We start from the raw sequence: 23173 nt of genomic DNA, 5'->3' as shown, positions 1-23173 counted from the left end.
CAGTACTTTTCAGATATCAAGTTAATCCCTAGAAAAGACTACACTTAAACAGAAGTAGGAACAAGAAAAAAAACCACGAAGCATTACCATCCATACATTTATAATTCTGAATTTAGAAAACTTCCAGTTTAAACTCTGTAGCAACTGAGGCACAAGATATGAAAACATAGCATGCCCATGCCATTAGCTTTCAAATTAGTGACTAAACACAAATGCTAAAACTGGCATTTTACCTTTTGCACTTCTTCATTTAACGCTTACAAGCACAGGTCAGACATTTCTGCAAACTAAAAATTTATTTCGCAAACAAAGAACCTTGCATGGATCTGTGGAATTGTCTCAGAACAACCCAAAGGCAACATGTCTGCTTGAAAATATGTCTGTATAGATATATGCAATATAAAAAGATATATTATTTATATAATAAAAGTCTTGTCAATGTAAGCTAATCTCTAGAGTAGTCTCTGGGTATTTATAACATTCGAATGTTTGTGCACGAGCAAAGGTATAGTTCTGTTAAAAAGCATCACAGAACTGATGACAAAGTTACAATTGAATAGCTGTTGCAACACAGCTGTTGTTTAGTGGAACAAATTCCACTAAATAATACAACTGAAAGGGATGTACAGTTTAACTGGCCTGTATTCCCAAGTTATCAGGAACAAACAAGACCCTTCGCTTGCGTGTAAATGTTCCTTTGCCACATGAAAAGTGATGAAGTGCCATGAAACTGCACCAGGGGAAGTTCAGATCGAACAAGAAGGTTCTTCTCTGAGAGGGTGGCTGGGCATTGGAACAGGCTCCTCAGGGCCACGGTCAAAGCACTAAGCCTGTCAGAGTTCAAGGAGCATCTGGATGATGCTCTTAAGTCATGTCATATGGTTTTAGTTTAGATAGTCCTGTGAGGAACAGGGAGTTGGACTCGATGATTCTTACTGGGTCCCTTCCAACTTGAGATAAACTGTGATTCTATGAATATCTCCTTTGGATGCAGCTACAGCTGTGCAGTTTATTACTATGGGCATGAAGTTAAAGCCACTTCAGTTTCTTGCAGTCTGAACCATACACATTAACTAGCTGATAGAGGCTGCTCCTCCTGGCAGCATAAAGAAACATTCTGCAGCTTCATACAAAAATGATTATGTTATAATACTCGAGTTCACATTTGTTTTAATGTTTGTATGTGGCTTCATTCAGATGAATGTTCACAATCAGCTGGCACCACCAGCACCCAGCTGAGCCCTCTGAGTGCAGTAAGCAATGAGAAATGGTGTGACCAGCTTCAGGCAGAAGCAACAGAGCTTGCATGCTTCCTCCTGCACCTCTCCAGAGCCCTCCATACTGCACCATGTGCTTTTGAAACCCTCACATGCCAGTAAAACCCCATCGGGTTTGGGGTGGGGGGAGTGGGGAAGCAGCGGGTAGAGCAGGAAAGGTTAATGCTATACTGTTAATGCTATACTCAAAACGAGCTAAATTCAAATTCTTTCATAAGAATACTGGGATCGCTCATAATTCCAGGCAAGGAAGAGTAAGGGCTCACAAAATTCTGTGTAATGACCAGAAAGTAAAACTGACAAACTAAGATTGGAGTAATTCAGGCAAAGTAAAAATTTTTTAATCTTTTCACCACATTGCCAGAGACAAGACTGCAATATTCCTTTGGAATGACACTTTTAAAATACATTCTCTTACACATTTACTTGGTGTATAAAGTACTCACAAGAACCCTGCTACTCTGCTGTACATCCCTAATACCTTAATTCTAAGTTTTTTACTACAACTCTAATTGCAACTAGACCAAATTTTTGGTTTTTAATGTTTGCAATTATTTTCCTCTTAGGGAAAGATGAAGAAGGACCCTTATAATCTGCTTTCTGGAGAAGGGAGAATGACTATTTTCCATTGCCCTTTTCCAGCAGAGACATAGCTCTCTCAGACACTCTTGAGGTTTTCATAATGCAAATGGTATCTTAGAAATTTTTGGTTTCAAGAGGTGTACAGAGCTCAGTAATCAAACAAGACTACCAGCCAACTGCACTCTAGACTATGGCTAGAGTTCCTCATGATACTCTGCACATATAGCTTGTTGCTGTTGAAATCATCTGGCTCTAAAGAGCACCACAAAACATAGATATTTTATTTATTATTATTCTGTTATACAATTCAGAGTCCAACACAAATTTCAGAAAATTTCAAGTAAGCAACTGTTTGTCAAGAAAGAAATGTTCCTGGTTTTTTTTGCCATCACATCCTAATATCAGATGCCAACAAGGCTGAATCTTTCCTGAACTCAGTGGGAAAATGGAAAGTTTGCAGGAAGTCTAAATAGATAACTTCTTAACTAGCCAGACATTTTATTCTTCTTTCCCTGACAGAAATGTAATATTACCAAGATATTGCTTAAACAATAATCAACATAAAAAACCACCAAGATAATACCTTTTACAGACACTGATACTACCAGACTGTTTAAAAAACTCAAAACTTTTGTAGATGTGTTATATTATTACTAAAACATACTATTTCTGTTTTTCTATAGAATACAAAAATTCGTGTCTTCATATGAAAACAATTATATACAATTTCAAGCATGAAAATTTAGTTAGAAAACCAGGGCTAAAAATGAGCTTAATACCATATTGCATACTGAGTTTGCATCATGCACCAAGAGCCGTGCCCCTTCCTAAGGCAAACACAGCCTCAGTTTACATCATGGGTGCAGCCAGGCTTAGCTCCTTTCCAAAATACTCAAGTCTGTGTCCACAAGGCTGATTGCCAGTGCTGTCATTTCCTTCGGTGTAACTCGGAAGGCGGCAGGAAACGTGGCTCACAGCAAATGCAGGAATACCGGACACGCACAAACCAAACAGAACCGACCGTCCACTGTGAGCCTGCTTCGGAAGTCAGACCAAATCCGCAACTTAACCACACTGAACACCTCTCAGGATTAAGGGTATTCCGGTCATGAATTCTCACAGCTGAAGAGTTTTCTGCTATACAAAACCAGGACAAATTCTTATTCTAGACATAGATTCTTTTGGCAGGACTATGGGAGGAGGTTATATCTAGCACACATAAAATTAGGTCACCCATTTCATAAGCAAATATAAACTGCATGTTGAAGTCTGGAAGCATTTCATGGATACTCTCCCTCAACAGAAATTTGGAAGGAATCTATCACAAATTCTGCAGAGAGCTAGAATAATTATAAATGCAGGAGGAAGGAAGTTCATATTTACAATCTTAGTCAAACAAAAAAAACATTATATCATCTTAGCAGCTGTGTAAGAATTTGGCAAGCCTCTGAGTAAAGTTTTTTTCTGAACATCCCCAAAGAACAATTATTTTTGTTTCCTGGAACATATCTTCTTTGGTATAAAGACCTCTCTAAGGACTGAGCCAGATGAATAAACTACAGAATACAACACTGAAAGTGGAATGTGCCGCACAATGACTATTTTTACTGCTAAAGCAGCTGAGTTGACCACACTGTATAAGGAATGTAATTTGTGACACTAGAAATGCTAATTATTTGGACCACGTTCACATCTTCATAAGGACAAGGGTTGGCAAGAAAGAACTGATCTGGCATTAATTTGCTGTAGCCAAAATGAGGCACAAAGCAGCAAGAGTAGCTATTTAAAATGTAGGTGACAGTGATCAGTTTAAAATCCGTATAACAATGAATCTCTTAAATCAGTATCACCTCAATATTTAAAATGAAAATAATTGCCTAGTTCTGTTTGTCTACTGCACTATGAAAAAGTTTACGCAGATGCAGGAGTTTGTTACACATTCTATTAGAATACAGTCTCATTTCCTTGGATTGCTAACAGTACAGTGTGAAGTGGCTGGAAGATTTTTATAGTTTCATTTTTTGTAGAAAAAATTTTTACATTTGAGTCTTAGATCTGCATCTCATGCTGAATCAAATCAAAGCAGCAACACCATGAAAGGATTTACAATGAAGCTTAAAAAAGAAGAATTATTTCATGGTTTTTATAATTTTTCAATCTTCCTTGACCTTTAAATACCCATTGAAGTCTAAGTCTTGCTGGCACCTTCTTCCTATTACCTTTCCAAAGTATTTATAAAGTTTTGCTGATAGTAGCTACAGCCCAGCATGCTCTGAAGAGCATCTTGTAACAAATCAGAGCAGGTTTAAAAGCCAAAAAAAAAAATCAAAAAATATTTTTTAGTTATACATTTCATTCCACAAGGAACTTTCTACACATTCTCCCTTCAACACAACACACCTATGCAGTAAAAGTAGCTTATAACTACTAAACATACAGCTGAATTCCTTGTGTATATTTATTTATGAGTAACTTATGCCAGGGTCCAGGTCCAGACTGTAAAGGAATGCTGCATTTGACAGTGTCACACATCTGTTTCCATCACCAGGAGGGGAACACCTGAAAATACAGGTGAGGGCCTTCATCCATCTTCACCCTTCAGAACGGGAGATCGTACTCCATCACAAAAATGAGGAGTTACAGCTCTTCCTATGAAATCATCACCCTCTTCTTCCTCCTTTTCCTCCACAAGAAGCATGTTAAAGTGCATTCATACTGGTCAGAGTATCTCACCTTGTTCATTTACATCACAGCAAGCAGTTCCCCTGCTAACTCTAGAACATGCAAGAGGGGTGGGTAGGGAACGTGGTCCAGTTGCCAGAAATCAAGCTCTTTTGTCATATATGTCATGACATTAATCTCCCCTCTCCTTCTATTCAGTAGTAGAAATAGAATTAAAACTAACAAAATCGTTTGGTTCCCAACTGTAGAAACAAACAAGGATCTTTTTTAAAAGCTGGAAAACTAGGGCAAGGCAGAACAGCTCTTCAACTGGTATGACACATCAGTAAAGCCAACAAACAATGAAATCTAATTTTTAAATGAGTAGTCTAGCTTCAGTAAAACATGATCAGGGCTTTCTGACTTCAAGTCTAGCATCTACCAACACTTTCATCAATGCTTTTCAGGAAGACTTCTAGTAATGTGACGGGAATCGTGCCACATTAGACTTCAGACGTAAATCTTTAATGAGAAAAGATTTTTTTCATACTACAGCCTGATAAAAGACAAGTTGGCTGTTTGTAGCATAAAGGAGGGAAGTTATGTTTGGGCCTTTAAAATGAAGTAATAGATGACCATAAGAGATCTCCCTCAGAAACAGACATGACACTTGAATTCTCATAGCACATAGGTGTATTAGGAAACAAGAGACTGAATTATGTTATTTGTGACTCAGTGGCTGAAAAGATTTGACATAAGTCAAAGCAACAGGTTTTTAAACAGGTGACATGCTGACAAGCCATTTTATAACAACATAAAAACATCCACACCATCTGAGTTGGGTATCTAGGCTCAACGGAGTGCATGTAGCCATTTGTACAAAATGGAAGATCAAGAAGTTAATTGCCAAATTGATTTTGCAGGCTGGGGTGGGACAAAAATCAGACTTAAAATCAGATCAAGGACAATCCAAACATTTAATAATGTACAAAGAAAAAGGTGGGTTTTAGAAAAAAACCCTAGGCTTTTTGACATTACTATGCAAAATATTTCAGATGCTGTATGCAAAATAACCTCAGGGTACAAATAAAGAAAACAACTAAACAAAAAATAGTTAATGATGTTATGAATAACACAGAAATCATCCAGAAATTCAGTTCACAGGTCGTGCTGTATAAACGTAACATGAAAGATACTAATAAAACAGTTTAAAAAGTGACTAATTCCAATCTCTCCATTATGGTACTGGGTATTTCTTGATGCAAAGCTCCCACATAAGTATAAATACAACATCACTCCCCTCTTGTAATCAAGTACTGAATGAAGCAGGAAGCCCTGTCCTTCCCTGTATAAGAAAAAGGCAAAAACTAAACTATCAGTAGGGCATAGCAGACAATCCAAGCAACTTATATATGCAAAGTCAGAAAGTCCAAGTTTCTCTACATAAATCTTAATATTCATCTTAAGTAAGGTGGGAATTTTTTGTTTGTTTTTTTGGTTTTGTTGTTGTTGTTTTTTGCAAGAGGAAGTGAAAGCAGAAAGAAGGAAGACAGGATTAAGAAGCCAAGAAAAATTAGTGTACTTGGGACTGGACAACATTACACACATACAAAAGACAGCAGATACCACTTAAATAATAATTTTACGAGTCAAAGACTGGAAGGAAGACCTCAACAGTTTTGTCTTAAAAACGCCAAGAAACCACAAACAAACACCAAAAACACCCCAATCACGAGACTCCCCAATCCTTTGCAAGTAAAGCAAAGCAAATGAGAAGTCCACTTTCTGTAGGAAAAACGCCCAAAAATCAGTGGAAGAAAGTTGGGAATGATTTCCACACACTGCTGTTGTTGCAGTGCTAAACACTGCTGGGCAGCATGGACCAAGAATTCCTAGTACTCACTGCTGTCATTTTCTAGCTGCAAATGTATTAAAAAGTTCAGAATCAGAAAATACCCTTTTATTCATACCAATATATTTTTTCACACTTGCTCATAAACAGCACTAGTAAGGAGGCACATAGTATTACTACACTATTCCATTACTACACTCCTCAGATATTTAAGCCCCACTAAAGTCTTTAAGACAAAGATTTTAGGGTTGGTTTGGACTTTTTTTTTCACTAAACTATTTATACATAAAGTAGATTTTATTGTGCTGGTGAAGCTGAAACAACTTCTGTTTTCCTACAGCTGGATTTGACACTCAATTGAAAATGCTTTTCTGCATTTAACAGAAATCTTGCAACACACTATGAAGGATGATACATAAAAATATAATAGATAAGGAAGCAATTACCTGGGCAATTTCCCCATAATATTGAAGGAAGTCATAAAAACAGTTCTATTTTACTAAACTTAGAGAAGGCCAAAGATGTGGATCATATTGTTTTGCTGGCCTTTTATTGTTCAACAGACTTCTAGAATCTTGAACTCACATTCTGTTTGATTACACAGCAGTATGGCAAAAGCCTGACATAGCTGTGACCTGTGAAAAGTCAGTGCAATAGCCACTCTGAAATCCTGGCCATGAACAAACATGCACATGGCAATTTTAGCTAAGCAGCTAGCCATAAGCCATTATTTAATAGACAGTAGCCAGAACAATCAGCAGCGAATGACTCACCAGCGAGGTGCTAGTATGCTATAAGTAGCATTTGCTCTGTCAGAGCTGCCAGTGGACCTTCACGCTTATTAAGGGAACTGCCTGGCTGTGGTCCCATGGCAATACACTGAGAATGCCTCCCAGGAATCCATGCCTGACTGCCAGCACTGTTTCAATGGCACCGTCTCCTTCTGTTCAGTGCAACCACTCATGAGCTCTGGAAATGAAACGGCTCAACCACGCGCCAGAGCGTGCCCCACATCATCATTCAAGAAGCAATACCTGCAGAAACCAAACGGGATGCACCCTAAGACCTTGTTTGTTCCTGGTCTCAGCCGGTCATCTGATGTTACAGCCTTCTTTCAGAAGAAAACAAGTAAAAGAGCAATACATCTGTGGATTCATTCACAGCCTTTGTGGTATGTAGTAAGGTCAATTCTAACAGCACCTCTTTCCAGCTTTATTATTCCTAACAGTTAAACTCTATTTTAAAAAACTCAATCAAGTCACAGAAACCAAATTCTCAGCCCTTTTACAATTCCTCTGCACCATCTAAGAACTCATCCCAGCTGAGGAGAATGTGCACAAAGCACAAGACTAACACAGCTCATAAATACTACCCAGCCTCCCACAATGTATTTTGAGATGGGGAATACCAAAAACCAATATCCTGTCTTGTTCTCGGTGGACAGAATATCTCCTGTGGGACAGTTCTAGCCAACAGCATCCAAAAGTGTGCAAATACAAACATAAACCCAAGTGCAGGAAGGAACTGAGCACTGAAAAAAAGTATTTTTCTACCTATCCAGTTTCAAATCAAGAAGCATTTCAGAAGCAAACATTCCAAGATCATTTCCCAAAAAGAGTACAAGAGAGCTACACAGACAATTTTCAAAACTACTCCTTGTTTGCAACTCCACTAAAGAACTGGAAAGACTATATGAGGAAAAAAAAAAGATGAATGTAAGAAGAGAGCAGAAAAAGTGTGTTTCAAGATGACAAGGACAGCATTTAATCCATAATATAATGCTTCCTCTGTGGCAGACCTAACTTCCTCTTTTAAAATAATGTCCTATTACTCAAGATACTATAAAAGCTCAGCAATACAGAGAGGGCACAAATCGATTTTGTTACAGAATGCAAAGTCATGGATATTATTTCAGTGCTTATTTGGATCATCTTTGAAAAGTAATAGATCAGAGTTAGTTACAAACATACTTTCTACATACAATCTATAAAATATATTGGTAGTACAGTGGCAATAAAAATATGAAAACTATGTAGTTACCTATCTGTATGCCATTAAATAGCAAGCTTCTGCATGCACATCTAATGACAGAAAGATCATAACTACTTGCTGCTGTTGAAATACAAACCTCAAACCATTCATTCAAACTAGTTCCACATAGCTACACAACTGATTCTTGATGCAAACAGAACAAGACTGCTGCTTCCCTTCCCAAGGAAATGTTATCCATTACATTATGGATGCAAGCAGAACTTCAGAAATTATGGAAGGAATGTTAAGTAAACTAAGAACGTCTTTTACTGGACCTTCAATTAATTCACAGAGTTGTGCTGTTCAGTTTAATACATGGCTCCATCACACTATTACATCTCTCCACAATGAGACATGTCAGGCAAAATTTTAAGTTTTCTTTTCAGAACATCAACTAATAATAAAGTATTTTAAATCGTTAACCATCTACATATTCCAAAATCTACTAAAAAACCAAAATAACTTCATATTCTACTTACAACCATTTCAAACAATGGCTATTATTATATTCCAAAAAGTTTGATACTTCACCATCAGTGTCTTGGAATAAACAGACATAATAAAATTTATGATGCACAGTATCCAGATACAAAATATTTAGTCATGCTGCAAAAAAAAAGAAAAGCCCTACTTTTGAATATATGTTCGTTCAATATTCCTGTCAATAATACTGCCTGAATCATGCTAAAATACCAACAGTTCATCACAATCAAGTAGAAGTCATTTTAGGAATGAAGCAGCAGCTGCTGAATCTATCAGCAGGCTATGCCTTCTCAACTCTTATGGGCACTCGATAATATAGTGAAGGCATGCGCAGTTGGAAACGCAAATATTTAAATCCACACTGGAAGGCAAAAAGAATGCAGACAACATAAGGCCAGCTGCAATTTTTACACTTCCATAAGAGAACAACTGATCTTTTATCTTGCTTCGCAACTCACTCTAAAATAGGAAAAAAAAAATTAGGCAGCTTTAGCTAGAACAATGTACTACACCAGACACATCAATATCTCGTAGTGTTTTATCATGTTTCATCAGACCATGTGCACAGAAATGTTGTTCTCAAATGCTCACAGCCTGTCAAGAGCTGTATTAAAGAGCATGCCAGATTAAGCTTATCTCAGAAAGTTAATAATGAGCATATCCACACACAGAGAAATATTCAGGTCTCCTAGTTTCAGGTGACGTACATTCGAAACAGAAGGAAGACCCATGTACCTTCAGGATTAGAAAAATAACACAGGTGGAATTCAAGCTCAGAAGAGGTTACATTAACCTATACAAAATAAAGACATCAGATAAAGTGTTAGGAAGACACTGCTTTAAAGCACCTTCTCCTGTTTTGCAAATACAGTCCCATTTTTTTACTGGTTAATGCATCTTTTACACTAAAGTGTAGAAAGAAATGAGGTCGGCCTATGGTCACATTATACAGGACAAAGTCTGTGTTGCCACCTTCAAAATTTGAAAGTATACATTTCACAAGAATTATTGTAAACCATTCATCATCAGAAGAACTAAATAATGAGGAATAATTTAAAAAGTGAAAGATAATACCATAACTTGCCTTATGTAGTACATTTAGATCAGTCTTCAGGCCATAAAGCAAGCAGCAACAGGTTCAATTTAAATTCCTCCCATGACAAGGACAGCAAGACAGCATGTACATTAAATCAAAGTCATTCACATCAAGGTTTTTTTCCTGTACTATGTGTATTTTAAATCTAAAGGCCACACAAAGCTAACGCACTTTTAAATGATCTAGAAAAATAATAAACACATAAAATCACTCCCTAAGCTTCCACTCCTCACAGTCCACCCAAGCTAACTTCCTACATCATACCTGTAAATTTATTAACTAGCTGATCCTTCAGGAGAAAGAAGATTGACCTTTTTGCAAAAAGAGAGCCACCCAAGTCATCACAGTTCAAAAATGAAACACCACTGACGTTGAAAGTGCATAGTCTGAAAATACTTTGTTTACTCTGTGCTGGACTTTCAACTTCAGAATACACGCCAGTCATTCCAGAAATATTCCATTCCAGCTGATAAAAGATAATTTAAGATTCATTATACAGTAGTAATAACTAATCCCAAGGGGGTTTTTTTTAACTTGTTGGTTTTGAGCATCTTCTGAAGTTTTTCTGCACATTTGAGCTGAACAGATATAAACAGTATCAAAAAGTTTCATTCAAGCTAATTACAAGGACAGTGCTTTGGGGGGGTTGCTTTCTCTGTTATCTTTAACTAGAACATTTCTGATTTTCACCAGCTGGGATAGGAAGCACAGAAGGTTAAGCTGAATGCTGCACAACCACCTGGATAGCAGTTAACAGAGCACTCTTCATAAAGATATTGTATGGTTCATTTTAACAACTGGGATGCAGATATGTGGTTCCTCTTGAAAATTTCACTCATTTCCATGTTTCCATTTTCTGCTTGCAAGCTGCTAGAATGGAAAAAACCCTCCCACTTGTCTATGACCCTCCTCCTTCCATGTAATTGCTGAAATTGAGACTTCTCACTTTTGCTGTGCTTCTTATCTCAGGGGTCTCTAATCCAGAACAACTGAACATTTCATGAAAATAATTCTTTCCTTCTACCCTAGGCAGGAATTTATTTGTGGCACTCACATCAATCTGACAAACAGCCTTTCAGTTCCACAAAACTGATCATATCACTAAGTTACTTATTAATAGACACAACAGAGTAGAGGTGAAAGAAAAAGTGATCTTCTCTTACCCAGCTTCAGCAGAACTGTTCTCCTGACCTGTGACACGCTCAGAGACGGATACAGTTTCAGCCAGTATTACTGCTTTGCAAGGTTACTAGTGAACTGAAAACTACTGCCTTCCCCCCTCCACTCCTCAATAAAATGCCCCATTTAATAGATAGAACTATCCAGTAGAAGGAACAGCTACTGTTGACTAAACTCCAGAGTGCCAGAAATGTGCACTGATACACACAACTCGCAGAACGCTTTTTCAGGAACAGCGTGCAACCACCCAAGAGCCAAGTGACAACCTCCTTCGAGAACAGAGATTTGTATGGCATTTTTATTTAAAGGCTTAGAACAACCTACGGAGATTTTTCATGATGGGGAATTTTTTTAAAATGCACTATAAACCATATTTGTGCTAAGCCTTTAGTCACTTGTGAAGAAGAATGATTACTGACACCTTAGAAGTCCAAACTTGCATTGGTGTATTAAAACAAAGTCTAACAATCATTGACTCGATTTTAAGTGGTGAAACAAGTTCACAGTGATCCTTCTAGTAAGGAGCAGAGCAAGAAGCAAAATTATTAAGGTAAGGATAAGTAGGTGTTTTTCTTACATCTAGTCTCCAGTGACCTTTATATATACAAAATCAACTCATGCATGGTTTAGTGGTGGACTTGGCAGTACTAAGTTAATGGCTGGACTTGATCTTAAAGGTTTTCCAACCTAAATGATTCTATGATTCTATAAATAAAGACAGCTTGGAATGCTTGGCTTCTGGCATAGAATCAAAAATCCTATGCAAGATGCCTCATCAGTATACAGGCATGAACCAGGCAAGTCAGGATGAAATCAAGAACCCTACACGAGCAAGAAGCTGCTGGGAAACAGCCAACAGGGCAATACCAAAGACTGAAGCTTTAAGTCCAGACACAATCCATGAGTATCGTACCTCCCACAGAACAACTGTGAGAAATCTCCCTGGGCAGTGAAACCTGTCCTTGCTTCTGAAGGAGTCTAGAGTACATATTGCATTTATTTTACATAGGGTGTCTTGTTCCTGTACACACAGAATCTCAGAGTTAACACAAGAACTTCAGATCCTATCTTCACCTACTCTCTGGCAACAATATGAGAAAACCTGAGGGAACATTGTCATACTCATAATGAAATGGTTTCACATCTGTTAAAGTACTCCTTACCTAATTCAATACCTCTTGCTCTAAATTATAAAAGAGTAACAAGCAATGAGCTCAGACAAAAGTAGAAAAAAAATCCCATGGGATTAAAATTAAGGCAATTAGGATGCAAGGAGAGTATTCCTGCAAAGCTAATAAGCTTCCCATGCCAATTTCACCTCTGGAAGATCATCATGAGGCTGCAAATATCAGTCTTGTTCCTAAGGTGTTTGAAAGCATGCTGAAAACTTACTATTTTCAATACTGACCTAGAACACATCCTAGTTTTGTAAAGCAGCTTGTGTAAATAGACAATATTAGCTATCTAGATATGAAAATGAAATTATTTACAAAATCATGGGGCAAATTATTTCTTACAACTAATTCTGAAAGCCTGGACAGATGACTTTTCATACTCATAAGACACAACGAGCAACCTGGAAAGGAGCTTGTCCTTATTTTTTAAAATGCCTTTACATCCCAGAAGGAAAAGAACCTTGAATTCTGAAAACCAATATATAACCAATGTCTAGGAAGATGAATAGAAGAATGTAGCTCCTCTTCTTTCAGCAGCTCCCAACACATCACCTCTTCAATTTTATCATTTTTACATGCTGTGGCTTATGCTGTTAACCAGATCACAGAATTTACATGGATTTAATATTGCCATCTCTGGGTTTTTATGAGTATTTTTAATGCACAATGGTTTAGTGATCTCTCAAGCTACCTAAGGATAATTCTGTCAAGAAAAGTGTAAGAGGGAAATAGTTCTCTAGGCTCCACTGCTTCTCTTCTGCTCTTACTAATACCATCTCTTTAAGGGACCTACAAGGAAGAAAAACAAAGCCCACTGAGTAAAACACACAATTCTTGAGATTGGGTCAGCACTGTCAGAGATGCAAACAGACTATTCCAGGCTCAGCAAATGCCTGTGCACAGAGATGAATGACTAGAACAAGTATATAAACAACGCATGGGGAACTTGACTTCTTTCAAAGAACCTGCACATTTGTTTTGCTAATTCTATCTTCTACAGCAACCCCAAGCCCGTGGTGACATCACATCTTTTCAATACTGGTGGACCACAAGGATCAATTCAGCTACTTCACAGTTAAATGTAAGAGTACCTCTCCAAATCTACAGGACCTCTGACAGAGAGAAAAGCTGTCAAACAGTTTCAATGTTCTTGCCCACTGATTAATCAAATCAGCATTTTAGACAGAATATTTTACCATAATAATCAATGAAACTATTTAAAAGAAATCCACAGACATCAAAAAAGCACTAGGCTTTTTTCATCACTGACTGAAACAATACAGTTGGGCAAAACTGTCTTAGCATAATGTCTAAAATGCAGGAATAATATAATTCTACATACACAAAAAAAGCCACATTCTGAATTCTGTGTTGTAAAGTTAGCATTTTTCACATTATGCAGTAACTTATTTATTATCAACATTTACTGTTGCACTTAGCAGGCAATTTAATTACGTATATTGAAAGGATTTAACTGTAAAGGTGATATCAGAGTAAGAATTTTACCATTTGAGATGGGACTATTTTATCATCAATGCTTGATACATACTCTTTATTTGCACTTCTAACACTAATCAATGATATAGCCTTAAAAATACAATTTAACAAGCAGATAATGCAAATCACCAACTACAATTTAAGTAAGGTTCAAAATTAAGTCTTTGAACAATTCTGAAAACATTTTTCCTTTTACCATGACCAACTGGATTTCAGAAAATGCAGTGTAAGTTTGCACAGAGCAATCCCTGACGGTTCTTCCTCCAAGACCCAGTAAAACTTTTCACAAGTCACCGATACACAACTGTTCAACAGCAGAAGCAGACACTACTAGTTCAACAAAAGTTTTAGTTTGGGGGAGCAATTTTACCAGGCATCTATGCCCAAGTTCAAACATTAAGACCATGATGATATAAAATAAACTACTTTTTCTGTGCTATAGACGGCTGTTCTTAAGGCAGAAAAGTGGGAACACGATGACAGAATTTGCATCAAGATGAAATCTACCCATATATCAAGTAACAAGCTCTATTGGAGTTTTCTTTGGGGAGCAAACTGTTCCTTCCTACTGAAAGGGTCAAGAAGGCAACAATTAAAGTAATTACAAGAAGTAACTTCCTGCACATCTTGACTGTACGCACAGCACAGTTCCACTTTTTATTTACTTTAACCCGGACAAAAAGACTCCAGGAATACCACATGTCCTAGTAGCTCAGCAAACTGCTAAGTCTCTGGGAAAAGAGAAGGACAATGAGACAATCACAGCATTGGCAGCAGCAAAGGACCCTATGCCAGCAGCAGGCAGTGCACTTCACCTGCCACCATCATATGAACAAACGTTTCCACCAGACCCCTACAGCTGCTCTTTCTGAAGGCTGAAGCTATCAGAGAGGATGAAGGACGCCAATGAGCTTCCCTCCAGCCCCTTTTGTATTTTTCAGACAGCACATTTTTCCACTTCAGATCTACATCTGAGAAAAATTATCAGGTTCTATATTTAACTTCTCCAAGACTTTTTTACATGAAAGTCCAATACTGACACAAGTAAAAAACTTAGCAGCCACAAAACTGGAGAGTGATGTCACTTCTTGCTCCTGTTTCTTTCTAATCCTGCTCTGCTAGAAATCAGCTATTCTGTTGTAATGAGCAGTAGGAATCAGTAAGGTGTTTGTCTATGAACATAGCTTGGCCTTCTAAACACTTGACACATTACTGACACCCTCACACTGCACATGACCATTTCAGCAGATGTCAAGTACAATAATTAGAACAAAATGTTAATACTGCAATAAGGGATGATAATTCGGATAATTTTCACAGAAGATGAGAACAATCTATATTCAGTTTACCACTTACGCTTATGCAAGATCAGTGCATTTTTACCAGCAATCTGAGTTCTTGAACACTATCATATTTACTTAAGGAAATATAACAGTTCTACTACTGTGGACAGTAATTCCCTCACCAGACTCCCTGCAATAGTTTCGTGTAAGAACTTTCACCTTACACACTGCTGTCTTGAAAAGATCAGAGGCAATGAAGATTCAATCACCTTTTTGATAACATTTGTTTAAATTATTTTGATGAATTTTTGAGACTAGAAATTCAGTAGCGGGTAAAAATTACGTTCTGTGACTATTTTTATATCATCCCTGGAACTCCTTCCCCAACCCCAGGCCTCCCTCCCCCACACCTCCTAAAATCTAACTAACTCATTATGATATGAGATGGCAACAAATTATTTTCTTAATATTTAATGTCAGGACAGTTTCAAATTCTCATGTACATCATCTTCCTCCATACAATACAAGTACAGTGATAGCTCACAGACCAGGACATTTCAAGAGCTCTTCACTAACAGATGGATTTTAAAAAACAAGTTCAACAAACAATCTATTTAACATCTTACATGAAACACTTCCGCTAAAGCTGGACATAGCAAATAACTAGAACTCCTACTTGGAAAAGACCAGAGAAGTGACTTTAATTCATTAAAATGTCAGAAAATATCAGTCAAATATATCTGGCTCAAGTTGCATAAAATATTCTGCAGACACTTTTCTTAGTCTTTATACAATTTTCCTACATGAAGGATTATAAGCAACCTTTATCATTATTGAATTTTAGTTCCCTCTCACAGCGACTCATTTGTTTAATTGGGTAGTTATTACTAATTTCTAGTAATAACATACAAAACTAATATGCCATTTTCAATGGACACTTTTTTGAAGTGATGATAACACTTGCAGATTACCAAGAGACACTTAAATCCCTTGCTAATCTGAAAAACAACTATAAAGGGCAATTATAGTGCAAGTTTCTTCACTGGTATTACCTAACCTTGTAGACATTCCTAAAGGTAGAAAACATGCCATGACTGCCAATTATCAAAGATATTTTTTTGAATTCCTAAGAGGACTTACTCAATACGTCAACTTTTGCTTCATAATTTACATTTTCTGAAATAAAATTAACACTCCACATAGAAATGGGTTAAACCTGAGTACTCAGCAGTCTGCTGTCATTTCAATGTATTATTAACCCTTAGCAATAAAACAGATCTGGACTGCACCTTTCTAAAAGGCTTGTTTAGCTGACATTGCCTGATTCAGCTGTAAACCAACACATTTTCCTTCTCCTAGCAATTGCAGAGAAGAGTGTGAAGCATGACTACATGGCTTATTGTTGGGGCCAGAAACAGAAATTGGACATTTCTGGCTTTGGTAAGCGTTTGTAACAAGTTCTAGATTTAATCAGCAGGATCCTCAGTATGAACAGATGTTAATGGGAAGTTGTGAAGTGCATTATTTCAGTTCTACTCGAAAATTCCATAACAAACCATATTGTTTAACATAACAGAAAAGGCAGAGTGTGACTATTTTGCAACCTTTGGCTTCATTTGTAACACAAGTGATTTGGATTCTTCTTCTATTAAGAAGATGATGTAAATTACTTAATAGCTGAGATCTTTAGTACTGCTCTTCCTAGTGTTTACCTAACTGGCTTAGTCACTCAGACTTAATTCTGTTCCAGTTTGATAGGTTTTCACTTCCACCTGCAGTGGCTGAAACATTTGAAGAACGAAGGCAAGTATGACCAGTAAAGATGAGACTAACGCAGGACAAAGATCCACAATTTAAAGCACAAAGAATTAACTATTTCTATCTAGAAAAGCCAGATGATTCTATCAAAAATCTTAATGCTGAAGGAATAGATAAAGGACTAAATCCAAATAAAGAAGCAACTTCTAAAGAAAATCAATGGTTTGGGGGAGACAAGGCAATATCCATATATTCTGATAGCCAGAACACTGAGCCATCCTTTTGAAAAACAAAGCCTCTTAAAATCAGTTTCACACAATGCTTTAAACCAACAGGTGTTCTTTGTACCCAGGCTTACTTTGCTACAGGCTCCAATACAGATCAAGTTGAAAACAATTTACATCAATACACTACTCCACTGTAAAAAAAACTACTTTCAATTCAAACCTGAAGGCAGTAGTCTCAAGACACTGTGCAAGGAAGGTAGATAGAAGATTATATAAAATCTGTCAGTGTTCTCTTTCACATTATTTTTTATACTCCTTCAAGAAATTAACAGCTGGTACACTGTATTGCTTAACTGTGGTTTATCTCTTACTAATACTTTTCTGTCACCACATGCTGAGTCAGAGAAGCAGTGGTAGAAGGATGCTTCATTGCTTATCATCTGAGTATAAAAATTAAGCCATTTTAAGGGAATATCTATCTGAAAATGAAGACTGTACAAGGGCAAGAAATAAATTCCTTAGAGCCACTTACCTTTCTGTTTTAAGAAAGTAAAAAGCTTCTGGAACATGGATTTATGTACAGTAATTTGTGTATCACCCAGTGATATGAAAAATCACATACCAACTTACGTGCAGAAAAACATTTCTGTGTTCCACTATCCACCACACCCACCCAAGAATGATATCAGTGTATTAAATATGGATATGTCTAGATCTTTATGGAACTTACATGGAAAGCATTCCCTGGATTATGACCTATACTTTTGTTCTTCAAGATGATTTATCAAGTAATTTTCCCATTCCTCTATTTTAACAGGAAACTTCTCAGCAGAGAACAGCTTATTAAAGACAATAAAATTGGGAGATTTGTTGTTCTAGACATTTTGTTTCAATAAACATCTAGAATTAATCAATTAATTCTTTTGCTCTAAGGTGCTTAACAAGCTAATGTATCCATGTCTAGAGGGCACTAGGCAAACAGACAAAAAGAGGCAATTCGTTCAAAATGGAGTGAGTGTGATTCTACAGTCTCACAACACATTCATCCATCACATGAATGGTAATGTGAAGATATTAGCCATATGAAACAGTTTTTATTTGCCAAATGGAGTGTACCTGTAATTCACCTGTAAAAAATAAATTGTACACAGACTGTTGTTCATCCCCTTCTCAACACCTATAGCCCAGCAAAAATAAAATATACTAGTAAAAATTATAAAATGCAGAGACAGTGTTCAAGCACACAGGTGATTGTTTTCTGCCCCACAGGATAGCAAATCCCAAAGAAATGAAATCTTCCAAGATGAACAGGTAACTCATTGGCTTCTTAAGACAACCAGCATTAGTGCAGGGGAAAAGTAAGTATAGCCATATGAATTTTACAAGGTCATGTGACACTCGTGTATACAGACACTCCTTCTTTCCCTCCCACCATCAATGATTTTCCCATGCAGAAAAAATAATACACCACTCTCCCAGTTTCATGAAAACCAGCGCAGGCGTCAAGCTTGCCTGGGAGGCTCTTCGCAAACCAGTCTGCCTTCAGTAAGCCGTACGGCTAAAAAGCTACCAGATGTCAGGTTTGGTGTTCGGTGTTTAACCCCTCATCCCTTCCTGCACCAGGAACGAGGATCCGCGTTTTGTTCCGCGGTCGGCAGCGCGCCTTGGCGGTGCCCGCGCCGGGGACCCGACTGCCTGCGGCTGCACAGGGTGGAGACTCACCCAGGCTGACATTGTCTGCATGCCACACACCACATCCCTCGCGCATCCCCGGCTGCCTGCCCAGCCTCTCCCGAGGCATGCCTCATGCGGGGAAAACCCGGGGGGCACACACATACAAGAAACCTCCACCAGTCACCAGAGCCTCTCTAGAAAAAAACACCCCATGGTGTCTGGGGCGTGGAGGGGCGCAGGGCACAAGCGCGGGCCGGTAAATGCGCGCCCCTCCCGCACCCCTTCGCTCCGGTGCTCCCGCCCAGCCCCGGCGGTGGCTCGGGGGCCGAGGGGACGCGGCAGGAAACGCCGCCCGCCGGCTCTGCCACCGCCACCCCCCAGAAAAGAGCGACACGAAGGCGGCTCCGCCACTCACCTCGCCCCGGCTCCGGGGGAGCCCCGGCGGGCAGCGGCGACGCCCCACAGAACAGAGGGGCGAGGCGCCGGGTTCGCTCCCGCTCGCTGCCGGCGGCGGCACCCGGGTCTGCTCCGCCCGCAGACCCCCTCAGCTGCTGCTGCTGCTCCTCCTGCCGCCACTAATGGTGGCCGCTGATACCGGTTCCTTTCGCCGCTCCCTTCCTTTCCCGTTCCTTGTTTCCGCCGAGCGCGGAACCGCCTCCGCCCGGCGGCCGAGCCGCCTCCCTGCCCAGCAGCGGAGACGCCGCTCCCCACACGCCGCTGCCGCCCCAGCACCGCCGCCGCTCCGGGCTCCCCCCGCCGCTCACTTCCGGCGCGCGGGCCGCGCCTCGCCCCGCCCTGCCGGGACCGGCGCCAGCCACGGGGGGCGGCGGCGGCCCCGCAGCGCCCGAGTGGCCGTTGGGCGCGCGGGGGGCCGTTGGGAGCGCGAGCGGCTCCGTTGGGCGCGCGGGGGGCCGGTTGGGCGCGCGAGCGGCCGCTGGGCGCGCGGAGCCGGTCGATTCCCGCGGAGCCCGTGGATCCCACCCCGCGGAGCCCATGGATCCCACCCCGCGGAGCCCGTGGATCCCACCCCGCGGAGCCGATCCCCGCTGCCGGTGCCGATCCCCGCGGAGCCCATGGATCCCACCCCGCGGTGCCGATCCCCCGCTGCCGGTGCCGATCCCCGCGGAGCCCATGGATCCCATCCCGCGGTGCCGATCCCCCGCTGCCGATCTATCCCTGCGGGGCCATTGCCCGCTGAGCGGGTCCGCCCGCTCCGGGCGGCGGCCGGGGCGCTCTCGGCGGGCGCTGCCCGCACAGCTTGGGGCTGCGGTTCCGTCCGCAGGTAAAGGCGCTGTGGGACGTTCCCTGTTCCGATCGCCCAAGGTTTCTGTTGTCAGCAAATTACCAAACCCTACCGAAATCCTCGTGTGTCCCGCTGACCCTGGGCCAGCCGCGGACCGCGCCGCCTCGGCTACGCTCTGCCCCGGCGGAGAGTTTAACCCCCTTTCAAATCCTAACACAGCTTCAGGGCCGAGATCACCATTTTTAAAGTTTTTTATAAAACGGCATAAACGCACTGCTTGCTACCGCAAGTAGTGCCATAGGAGAGGAGATTCGCTTAAATAGCTCATTGCCTGGGGCTCCGAGCTCCAGGGCAGGAGAGGGGCACGCACGCTGCCTTCCGCCGGGAACGTGCTGCTCCCCTGGGCTACAACCGCTGCACATTGTGACAGAGCACAGGCACGTTTTACACCAACGTTTATCTGGCAGTATTTGACAGGCAGAAAACTTTAGTCAGTTGAAGTACAGTATGTTCCATAAATGTGAACAATTATGCAAAATGATGCTTGTTGTTTTACTGCTGTAAGTACTAATTTACCAATGAGATTACAAGCTGGGTCAACAGCAACATGAAGATCTGTTTAAAATACAACCTAGTACATGGAGAAAATTATTTTCATGTGTACATACAATTAAATAATTTGAAAAACAAAGTTCACCCATATAATTCTAACATCTAAAACTTTGCTATATAAATTCACCTTAACATGTAATCACTCACAAATTTTGGACAACATAATAAAATATTACCAATTAACAACATCCTAGACAAGTTAAGATCAAAGTTATGGATGCAGAAATATATAAATTATCAATATGGAATAGAAATACATGCATTAATCACCAAGAGATTGCAGTAGTCTTCTGGAGTTGCAAATAAAATGGTTTTTATACAACCGTTCTAAATTCTAGACTGCTACTGATACACTGCTTCATAGTTTGTGAAGTTCCACAATTTAGAGGTGTCTGGGCTCCCAGTATTTAATAAAAGTGGGAAGTATTTCAATTTTCAGTGCTGCTCTGCCCTTGCTGCATATCAGCAGTGAGAGTGGGCTGGCAGAGACCATGATGTTATCAGCTGGCTTAGACGTTGTCCGCAGGTTGTATTAATCCCACCACACTTTCCTACTGATCCTCCGTGACCTGGAGGGATTAGAATGACAACACCTCCCCCAGAAGCAGATTTGAGATGGCCGGAGGAAGCACAGGGAGTGCACGGGCAATGCAAGGAGCAGCTTGGGTGTGCCACGGCCAGGTTCCTTATGGCAGCTCCGTGGCAGCTGACCCAGAACAGAGGCGCTGCCAAGTCTCACATTCTGCACCACTGCAGCTGAGCAACTGCACAGCCATGAAGTGTGCAAAGCTTCATACCCTCAGCTACGAGAGTCTCTCAGAAGACGCTGCAGCTGACTACTACAAACTCTGCTTTTGGCATGTGGAAGTATCATTCCCTTCTATCAAACTTGCTATAGCAAAGTTGTCCCTGAGCCTGAGCAGACAATGGACAACAGAGTTCATTTCATGTGGGGTAGAGATCAGAGCTAGACCATTTGAAGCTTGAGGACCAGACCGGATCTGAGTGCATCCTTCAGAACCACTATCCAATTACAGACCTAAGTTACTAATGGAAAATCATCCCCCAGGCCAAGGAAATAACACACACCTGTGGCAGACGTTGTGTAAGGTTTTCAAAGTAATACAAGAAATTTAGTCATACATCTGCCAACGAAATTAACAGATAATGAATTAAAAAAATAAGTGAAGCCGTTTGGGTAGGCTAAAACATCGACTTAAATGTATATCTGCATTAAAATAAAAAAAGGATAAAATGGATAATTTTTTTAATCAGAGCAATAATTCCATGGTTATTGACCCTTTCTTCTCCCTAAATGCTATCTATCAATCTCAGTTTTACTTATAGCTAAGCACTGTTGGCAACTGAACTTAATTTTGAATTCTTCAAAGGTTTTATTTTCTGTATTTAAATAATTCTGAATAAGAAAACATAAACAAGCAAAGGTTACATAGCTTCTGGATCATTAGGCAGTTGGGAGAATTTCCTTGAAGGACACATGGGCTGGAAATACGAGAGTCCAAAATTAACAAAAAACTCTCATCTTGATGGTTTTGTTGGACCTAAGAAAATTCAATGACTTGAGCAGTAGAAATTTCACATTTTGGTGAAAACCTGCTGGGTCTGACCCAGACTGTCAATCAAAACTATATGTGTGTGCATATATAGGTACATCTATATATCCATGCAACTATACCATCATGGAATCTTGAGCACCTATGATGCCTGGAAGCTCTAGCAAGGAGAAGAGCAGTCTGACTCTTTTCACTGCTTCTTCAGGAATTTCTTTTGCCAGCTACAGGGTTCAAGGCACAAAATCATTAAAAAGCCTTTCTTGTTCATCAATAGCTTGCTCAGCCTATACTGTATCTATTGCTGCTAACCTAGCTATAATGGCATTTCCAAATGGAAATTCTGACAAAGTATTACAGTATTTCTTAGCAACAGGTATAGCACCCATAGCCATTAACATCAATAATTCAGCTCCTCCAGACTTACCCTAAAAATGTCTTCTCTCAGATCTGATCTACTGTTCGTAAACAAGGATGTCTTGAAGGGGACGTGACCTTGCAGCAACTGCTATGATGACAGCAGTAGCCTGTAACAGAACGCAGACTTGGACAGGAGCTTCTGGGGTTTCAAGCCAGCCAACATGATCCATAATCCATTGCAGAAACTCCTCACGTTCTAGGTTAAGGCCACTAAGTTTTCTCAGGGCTGCTGTTTGGTGGGAAGGCTTCTGCGATTTGCATGCTGGAACAAGTTCAGAGGAGCACCTGCACAAACACTGGAACGAAAACACTGTTTTCTGAACTCATTTAATCAGTGTAAATAAGAAAAATCTTGACTAATTCCAGCTAAAGTTCTCCTGAATTACAGTGGGATGACAGCTCTGACTCCAAAGCACAGAGTGTCTGTGAATGAACAACCCTTTTCCTTATGCACTTTCCCTTCATTCCACCTCTGAGAACTGGAGAAGCGTTCATTGTCTTTCTCAGGTGGTGAGAGAATAAGTTACTTCTCCAGAACCAGAAAGGAAACCC

The 23173-nt window shown here is 40.1% G+C and overlaps 1 protein-coding gene across 2 annotated transcripts in view; it reads right to left on the bottom strand.

Annotated features, from left to right (window-relative positions):
- The window catches only part of RAPH1 (Ras association (RalGDS/AF-6) and pleckstrin homology domains 1), an 88252-nt gene extending 68725 nt beyond the window's left edge, over nucleotides 1–19527 (bottom strand). For both annotated transcript variants that reach the window (XM_063400373.1, XM_063400374.1), the window contains exon 1: nucleotides 19191–19527. The gene's annotated coding sequence lies outside the window, so the exon portion shown is untranslated. The remainder of the gene's footprint in view (nucleotides 1–19190) is intronic.
- Between the last annotated feature and the right edge of the window lie 3646 nt (nucleotides 19528–23173).

Source organism: Prinia subflava, chromosome 6 (assembly GCF_021018805.1).
Source record: "Prinia subflava isolate CZ2003 ecotype Zambia chromosome 6, Cam_Psub_1.2, whole genome shotgun sequence".
Taxonomy (NCBI): domain Eukaryota; kingdom Metazoa; phylum Chordata; class Aves; order Passeriformes; family Cisticolidae; genus Prinia; species Prinia subflava.
The sequence above is the reverse complement of the archived record's forward strand: the minus strand, read 5'-3'. Positions and strand labels throughout refer to the sequence as shown.